The sequence below is a fragment of the Gavialis gangeticus genome, unplaced genomic scaffold (assembly GCF_001723915.1).
Source record: "Gavialis gangeticus isolate Ggan-Ray unplaced genomic scaffold, GavGan_comp1, whole genome shotgun sequence".
NCBI classification, from domain to species: Eukaryota; Metazoa; Chordata; order Crocodylia; family Gavialidae; genus Gavialis; species Gavialis gangeticus.
Window position 1 is genome coordinate 50165391 of NW_017729032.1, and position 9156 is coordinate 50174546.

Genomic DNA, 9156 nt, shown 5'->3' on the forward strand with positions numbered 1-9156 from the left:
AAAAAAAAAAAAAAAGTATTAAAATATGTTTTATATGCATGTTATATAGGTCAAATTCCATTTTATAATTGGCATCAAATGAGCAGGCCCAATTCATGCTGTGTAATGGTATGACCAGATGAGTTCTATTATTACTTTGCCACAGTTATGGTGGAGGGGGGTGCTTCCCCCCTTTTATCATGTCAGCTCTAAAGTATTTTCTATAGGAACTTTCCTTTTTAAATTAATCAAATAGACCTCACAACTTATTTTAGAGTCAACTATATCTTGTGAGGAGTTTGTAACCTCCTGTGTAAGTTAGATTGACTTGTATGGGATAGTTTCTCAGGAGCTGTTGTAGCAATTTCAAAGCACAACTGGGATATGGGGAAAAGGATTGTGGTTTTCCCCTCCATTAGGAATAATTACTGTATTTATCCAAATCCAAGATGATTTTGAATTTAAGACACCTCCCCAATAATAAGATTTTATACATAGAAATTATAAATTTGGTATAATTTTCCATGTATAGAATCTAATTAGTAGAAGGTCATCTTACATTTGTCCCATTTCCCACCCCTTAGTGGTGGGGAATGAGAGTTTTTATATCGTTGCCACGTGCTCTCCTGGCCCTTATCTCCACCATGCATATTCCCATCCCCCTTGTACTTGTACTTGTCCCCTGCCCCTTGTCTCCCATGCCTGTGGCTGCTTCCCCACTCCCTGCTCCCCACTGCAGCCTGCCTCTCCCCCACTGCCCCTCCCATGCCTACCATCCTCTTCCATGCCTGCCTGCCTGCCCCCACCTTCTTCTGCAGCTCTGCTTTGGCTCAGGGGGCACTTAGTAGCAGCATGGGCCTGTCCCTGTCCCAGCCCCAGCCCAGCTCAGCCAGGGAGAAATGGCAGCAGTCCTGGTTGGACTAGGACAGAGCAGAAGGTAAAGGGGAAGAGAGGGCAGTCTGCAGTATGGAGTGGGGGGTGGGGAACAGGCAGAGGTATGATGGGTCTGGGGTTAGGCTCTCAGGCTGCAGGTTCCCCTTCTACCCTGTGGTCTCCCCTGTGCTCCCCCTGGCTGAATGTCACCACCCCACCCAACAAACCATTTCAGCTCAGGGCAAGTGTTGGCTAAGCTCCAGCTTCAGCCCTGAACCCGGGGCCAAAGCCAAGCTGCTGCCTGTTGTAGGCTGGTGCCTGAATCCATGCTGATTGGAGGAAAATAACTTGTCTTAGATTTGAGTAAATATGGCAGGAGTCTTGCTGTTTACTCCAATGAGAATAGGGTTAGGCCTTGTGTATACTATAGTCCAATTCGTTTGTGTTCTGATCTAGATTTTAGGTAGCATATCATTGTCATATCTAGAATTTGTGGTGAGCAAAATGATAATTGAAGACATTAAATATATGTGCTGTTTTTTCCTTTGAGTCAGCAGGTATTGGATTTATTTGTGCTTCTAATGTAATTTTGGAATAGTTAAGCCTAAGCAAGTTATGTGTTTTATTCTGAATGTAGTATCAGACTTAACTGATTTGGATCAAATCAGTTGATGCAATGTCTGTCCCAGACCCCTTCCTGGTTTAAGTTAAATCAGAGTACCCCCACATCCCTGCATGCTTTCTGGGCTGGGCAGGGCTCCCTGCTCCAGAGAGCTGGGCTGGCCCCTCACCTCTGCTCCCTGGCTGCAGATCTGGCAGCGACTGCACATACAGTGGGGATTGTCCAGTTCCTTCTGCTCCCCCCTACCTCCCACCACTCCCCGCTGAAGCAGGGATTCCCCTCGCCACTCTGCCATACACAGACACCTCTCAGCATTAGCTAGCATACCACATCCTGGCTATCGTCTGTGCTGACGGGACAAAGGCAAACAAGACTGTTTCAGCTTAGGGCTTTTTGAAGTTAATTAACAGGTAGCTTGTAATGTCCCTCTGTTCTTTCCTTGGAAAAGCTGTTTAAGAAGAGCTTGAACTAATGGCGAGAGGCTGTTTTCGTCATGAGCTGATAGACACTGAGTTGGGTGATAAACACTGTGTTATCATCAATTCCCTGCTTGGCTGCCCAGGAAGGGGTGGGGGAACCCCTCCCTAATCGGAGCATCCTGCCGGGGCCTGGCCACAACCCGTCAGCTCAGCACTATGGAGGGAAGGGAGGGCTGCTCTAGCATCCCCCGGCTTCTGGCCTGAGCCACTGCAGGCATGTGCCTGCATTTTCTCAGTCCAGAGGGGATGTCTGTTTGGTTATAAACTGGTTTAGCCTAGCCAGGTTAGACTAACCTGCAAAGACTGAATCAATTCATGCTCAAGCTTTTTAAATGTCTGTCCCTAGCCTGGGAGAAAATTCACACACTAGTTTTTTTAGAAGGTTTTATCTTTTGTGCCTTTGACGGTTCCTTACTTCAGTAGCTGTTGTGAGAAATCATGGTTATGAAGGTGTGAGGCAGCATGAGTCATTTCCATGGGGGAACCAGTGTCTGTACATGTGGGTCCCTCAAGATCTTGTCCATTCCTATGATTCTGTGTCCTAGCTGCATGTTTGTAAAACCTAGGAAGGTGGAGGGAACTGCACTGGAATAATTATTACTATGAAATTCTAGTTATCTCAAAAAATAGTGATGTGTGACTGCTGTTTTGCTCAGGGGGCTTTTAGCCGTTTGGTTCCACAGAGCTTAATCTTGTCATCTGGTAGACCTGCTTGACTCGGTCTGTGGGCTTTAGCCCACTAGTTCGCTGTGGGCTACTACTGTTGGGCAGCCATAGGGTTCCAAGACATCAACTGATTATGGGGGACAAAAAATGATGAAAGGGAGTGACAGTAGGGTCAGAAGGCCAAGACTAGTGTACCCTCAGGGAACACAAAGCAGAACGCCCCAGTTATCTGGAAGAAGTGAAAACAAAGAAAACTTGCAAGTGTACTAGGGTGGTCTCAGTCAAATGCATCTTTTCATTCTGTAGTTGCTCTGACCTTTTAGCAATAGTGAAGAGTAGTAGTATTGTTAGAGAGGTAACATGCAGTTCATAATGTGTAAGAAAGAGTTCCAAGGGACAGGAATTTGAGAGAGAAGTAGAAAGAACCAATAACTCTCTGTTGGAGATGCTTGATTTCAAAGATCTTGCAGGGATGGTTCCATATATGAAAACCTTAGAAAATCCTAGCATGCTGAAATCTAGCATCATGCTTTAAAAATCAGCTCGAGTCACTGCTTCCCAAAATCCCATATAAGATATTGTAAGAATGCAGTGAAACAATGGAAGGGACCTTTATGAAGAAGCAAGAAAGCAAATATGAGAATGGGGTGGGGCAGTTAGAAAGGGTAGAGTGGAAGGTCATATGCATTTATAGAAAGATACCATTATGTGGGGGGATGGGGAGGCAAGTGGCCAGGGGGCAGGAAGCAGAGGGGGTAAGCAGCGTGGTGGGCATGTGGCCATGGAGGCAGGCAACAGGAGGGGCAAGTGGTGGGGGAGCAAGCAGTAGTGGGGCAAAGGGGAAGTCTGGTTGCCTTCCCCTCCCTGCTTTCCCTGAGACAGTGAGGGGCAGGGGGGAAGACAAACTTAGGATGAGGCCCCAATACTTAGATTCTATATATGGAAAATTATAAGAAATATTTAATTTTCTATGTATAGGATCTAATTATTGGAGGGGTGTCTTAAATTTGAAGTTGTCTTGTATTCAGGTTAATAATGTAATGTCTGGAACAAAGGCTAGTAAAAGAATAAAATATTTCTTTTTTTTTCTTTTAAAGAGGAAAAGTAAGAAAGAAAACATAACTGTGGAGGTAATTGGTTCATGGAGATGAAAGTGGGTTATAGGAGGGAAATGAAAAAAGGGAGGAATGAAGTGGGGATAAATTCTTCAATGTAGGGACTCCATAAACACATGTCTCTAGCCAGGTGGTCTGAAGTCAGGCAGTAGGTAGAGCACAGTGGCAACTTAAGACACTAACTGGTTCAGGGAGGAATGAGCTTTCTTAGGCAACAACCTACTTTTTCAGATGCTAGCTAGCATTGGATGAAGCAGTTTGTTTCCATGGGCAGATCCAAGAGAAAGAAGCAGGGGTGTATGGCAGTGCTCCCCTTTGGTTATGTGGTGCATGTGCAGTGAGCTGTCTGAGCTAATTGGCTTGTCAGTGTGGCTAGGGGCAACATTATGCATAAACTGGTTTAAGTGATCAGAAACTGGTTTAAACCTGTAACAGAACAGATGTTCAGTGCACATAAGCCAGTTTGAAAATGGCTGAAACCAGTTTGAAATAAACCTGGTTGAATGTAGTATCAAATTTAACTGATTTGGATCAAACCAGTTTATGCGATGTCTGTCCCAGACTCTTTGCTGGTTTAAGATAAACCAGACTCCCTCAACATCCCGGCATGCTCTCTGGGCTGGGTGGGGCTCTCTGTTCCACAGCAGGGCTAGCCCCTCCCCTCTGCTCCCTGGCTGCAGCTCTGGCAGGGACTGCAGGCTGCTCGCTCCCCTCTCCCTCATCACTCCCTGCTAAGCAGGAATTCCGCACTCCCCTCTGCCTTGCGGAGATGTGTCTGTGTATTAGCTAGCAGACCACATGCTGGCTACAGGCTGTTCTGAATCAACAGGTAAAATTAACAGGCAGAATCAACAAGTAACTGATAATGTCCCTCTGTTTTCTTAATGGGATGATAAACACTGAATTAGGGGTGATGAACACTGTTATCAATTCCCTGTTGGGCTAATCAAAGCATCCTGTTGGAGCCTGACCACACACCCCCTAGGCTCAGTTCTGTGTAAGCAAAGGGGAGGCTGCTCTAGCGCTCCCTGGCTTCTAGCTTGAGCCACTGTAGGCATGTGCCTGCATTTTTGGGATGTCTGGTTGGTTACAAACTGGTTTAGCCTAGCCAGGTTAGACTAACCTGCAAAGATTGAATCAATTCCAGGCTCAGTGTTTTTGAATGTCTGTCCCTAGCCCATGGCTTCAGAATCCAGGGGCTGAGCTCTGATCTACTTGTTCCTGTATCCCCTGGTCCACTTCTGAATTTGGTGACCCGGGGAAAAGGGGCAGGAGAAATAGGTATGTAGTGGCAGGATGAACCCTCTGGGTTCTGGAGCCACTCTGACAAGCTGGTTAGCTTAGCTCATGGCACATATGTCACATGGCCAAATGGGGATGCAGCCGCACTCCCCACACCACCCCTGGATCTGTTCCAGCTCATTGTCCAGAAAAATTCTTGACTCTGAGGCCAGGTTTTCTCAAACGTGCCCCTGCCTTACTTTCTATCTGTGTATGGATTACATCTTCTGTGCCTTGTACAGTACTGAGTAAACTTTTAATTTAAAAAAAAATCTTTAAAATAAATATAAGTATATTTTTATAGGCTTGGCTGTGTGTGTGTGTGTGTGTGTGTGTGTGTGTGTGTGTGTGTTACTTACACACACACACACACACACTCTCTTGGCTTTTTATATGTCTGTATAAAAGCCAAAACACCTTTTCTGATAGCTCCCTTAGTTCACAGTTGCTTATTCAGTGCTGCCAATTTCCCAGCCTTTGTTAGTGGGCTAGGTTAGATTCTGCCTCTAGACATTTTTGTTCTGAAATATTGACAACTATGTAACATTGTGTATTTATAATTAATATGCCAACAAAATAAACAGCTGTTTACTTTTTAAAGAAATTACCTTTCCCAACATAAAGGAAGGCACACTGCAAATGCTGTATAATAAATAGAAAATCAAGTAATCCAACAGCTAAATCTAATATTAGTTTGCAGCTTTCACTTATTAAGGCCAGGAAGTGAAGTGTGCTGTTGCCATGGTGAAGTCTATAAGATGAAGCACAAGAAGAACAAGCTAGTGAATAATTGATATGTTCCTAAGATTAGGAATGATCGTTTACAGTCTGTTGTCTGATATTCATGCATACTTTACACATAACTCTAAGCAGCACATTAGCAAATTGTGTGACAGTTTTGCCACAAAATATTGGCCAGACCATATATTGCAATTTGTTTAGTTACTGTGATTGAGGACGAGACATATAACCCATAAATCAGAAAATAAAATAATGTAATGTTTTAAGGCCCTATGAACTTGGTTTTGTTGAGTAATAATGCACATGTGATATACATTTAACAGGGATTAGATTATAATAATATGTAATAGTATAATATTTCCTGAACAATACGCAAGTGGAAAAGTATAGTTATGCATAATGTGGTTGATTTAATGTTGTACTAGAAACCTTAGATTTTTAATTCTTTATCTGTATGTTTGACTGATTTTAACATGAATAAAATTACTTCTTTAATATTATTTTCTTGCTCACTCTTTTGTAGGTGTTTCCCTATTCAAAACTGGAATAAAACAGGCTTTTGTTCCAAGAAAGCTAAATGCGGTTTCTCCTTTAATTGAAGAATGCTTGAGACCAAGCGTCTTGAAAGAAAATAAAACTGTCAATTCTCAAGAGAGGGAGAGAATTGATCCTGACAAGTACTTGTAATTAAAATCTAAAATCTATCCTTGGTAAAATAATAGAAATGTAATATATTAGTACCTAAAGATTGAAGTATATATAGGGCCCTGAGAAAATTGTGATTTCACGGACTGTGCAAAATTCACACCACACCGCGATTTTTAAGGGTTGTGACCGTAGGTGGCAGGAGGCCAGGGCTAACGGGGTTAGCACCCTCAAAGATAGGGCAGCGTAGGGGGCCGCAGCAGGTAGGGAAGAGGTGCGCTGCCTGGCGTCTGATCCTGACTTGCCCCTGGTCGGTGTTTAAAACTGGTTGGGCGTGGGGACCACATGCAGTTCACACCCTGGACCCTGACCTTTTGTGCCATGATCAGCCCACAGTGCCAGGTCCAGCCCCCATGCCAGACTGGCTCCTCATGCTGCATGTAGCTTGGACACTGCATGTTTCACACACCTGCTGTAATGTCACCAAACTTAGCAGGTTGGGATGGAAGGGGGAGAGAAAAAAAGAACTTTTTAAATACTGTGGTGATGGGGGTTAATTAAGAAAGTAGGCAGGTATAAAGATAATGAGAATATTTTGTCATTTTGCTTGTAATAGGCTTAGCCCAGTCATATTTCCTCTGGCTGAAGTGATGAGAGAGAAGATGTAGGCTGAAATGTCAGACTTAATTTTTGTTGCCTAACCAACAAACAGATTAAATTTAAGATTGTTTTTCTTCCTTACCATTGAAATCAAAGACAACAAAATAATAGACCAAGAAGAATCTACTGTGAATACAGTATGTTAGGGAATGACTGGGATGTGGGTGGCTGGAAATGGGTTCCAACCCAGGGATCAGGAACAGACAAAGTCCAGACTAGAGTAAGGAGCAGGCAGGCCAGGAGGCTGAGGTCTGAAAGGTACAGACATTCATAGTCAGCAAGACAGAGGCATGAGCTAAGGGCATCAGTAGTAGGAAGCAACATCCAGACTGGTGTCCCTGGCCAGGTCATCCAGAGCAGGCAGGCAGCTGTAGCTGTAAAGGACTGGTCAATCCCCAAACTAAAACTACAAGGCAGGAGCTGGCTGTCAGAAGACAGGGGTCTGGACTAGTCAGGAGCTAGCGGATCTGAAACGGTAGGGAGGCACCAGAAAACAAGGAGTCAGAAGCCCAAGGCTGGACAGAAATGCATCTGTCCTGCTGAGTAGCAGGCCAAGCACTAAGAGCCCCTGCGTACAAGCAGGGAGCCATGCTCATGCAAGTATTTGGGGGGCCAGCTGGAAGTAGTTAGGTCAGAGGCTTCCAGGTTCACTTAGGTAAGCAGGGGCAGCTGATTATCTGACCTGCTGCTCTGAGTCCTGACACAGTATTTTTCTTTAAGGAACGAAGACTTAAACAAAATGGATCCAAGAAGCAGCTACTGTGTTTATGTGCGTATAATCTACATCTTTTTCCTCAAACCAGCTGGAGAGAATTGGGGTGTGCATTATATAGGAGGAAAAGTGATCCCTGCTGGTCTGGAAACTTATGAAGGGGAAGGGTTGGCAGTATTAATTTGTGTGGCTCTGGGAGCCCTACTTCCCCCACTCAACATCCATTCTGCAAATTTCCAGCCCCATGGGGAGCTCTGCTTCAACCTCTTGCTGGATTGGGATGGTGCACACAGTTGGGCCAGGGCCAGAGCACTGGGTTTGATTCAGCACACAGCCCCAGACCCAGCATGTGGTTCTAGAGCAGTGGTCTCCAACCTCTTTCGGTGGGAGATCACCTTTGGCATTTAAAAGAAACCCAAGATCTACTGTGTGCTGCTGCCATCTCCCCCCTTCTCCTCCCCCCCACCCCTCCCCACTTAGCAGGTAAGTCTGTGGGGAGGGTGGGGGGGGGCGGGCAGATTGAGGCAGAGGGAGAAAAAATATTTGGGGGTGCGCCTTCCCAGCAGATAAGTCCAACCTGGCCAGGGCCCCATTCAACTTGCCCCTGCTCCTGCCTCTGCAACACTGTCCCTCACAGCAGGGGCTCAATCTAGCCCCCACCCCTTCCTCCCCCACAGACTGATCTGCTGGGCTGGGCCATGCGCAGGCATGCACGCAGGCACTCGGACCTCCACCTCAGCCTCAGATTGACTCCAAGAGGCTTCGAGATCTACTGGTGGATTGAGATCCACTGGTTGGTGACAACTATTCTAGAGCCAGTGCACAGGGTCAGACCTGGCATGCTACTGGAACCTGCATGCTAGATTGGGCCTTGCCACACTGTGTGGCCGCAGCACTGGTGTGCTGCATCAGGCCCTCCAACCCCAACACTGGCATGCTGGATTGGGCTCCAGCCCCAGCATGTAACCCCCAGCCTCTGGCTTCCTGCCCTGGAGACCCCAGACCTCTTATTTATCTGCATTGCACAGTAAGATTTTTCTTCTTGGGGCCTTGCAAAAATAGGTTGTGTATTATATTCAGGGTCATGGTGAATGCCATAAATATGGTAACACAGAAAGTCCAAATAAAGAAGGTTCATGTATTGCTCTTATAAAGAGGCGAGCAGTGGGGCAGCAGTGAATAACATGCCTGTAATTCATAGTTTCATAGTTTCTAGGGTTAGAAGGGACCTGAGCAGATCATTGAGTCCAAGGAGATAGGTGCAGGGGCGACTGCAGTACTTTCCCTGGGGCCCTGCATCTCTGTCCACAGGCAGGCAAAACTCATGACATGGGTCGGCGATACTGTGTGTGTGTGTTCAGGTATACCCTTCCTGGCACTGGG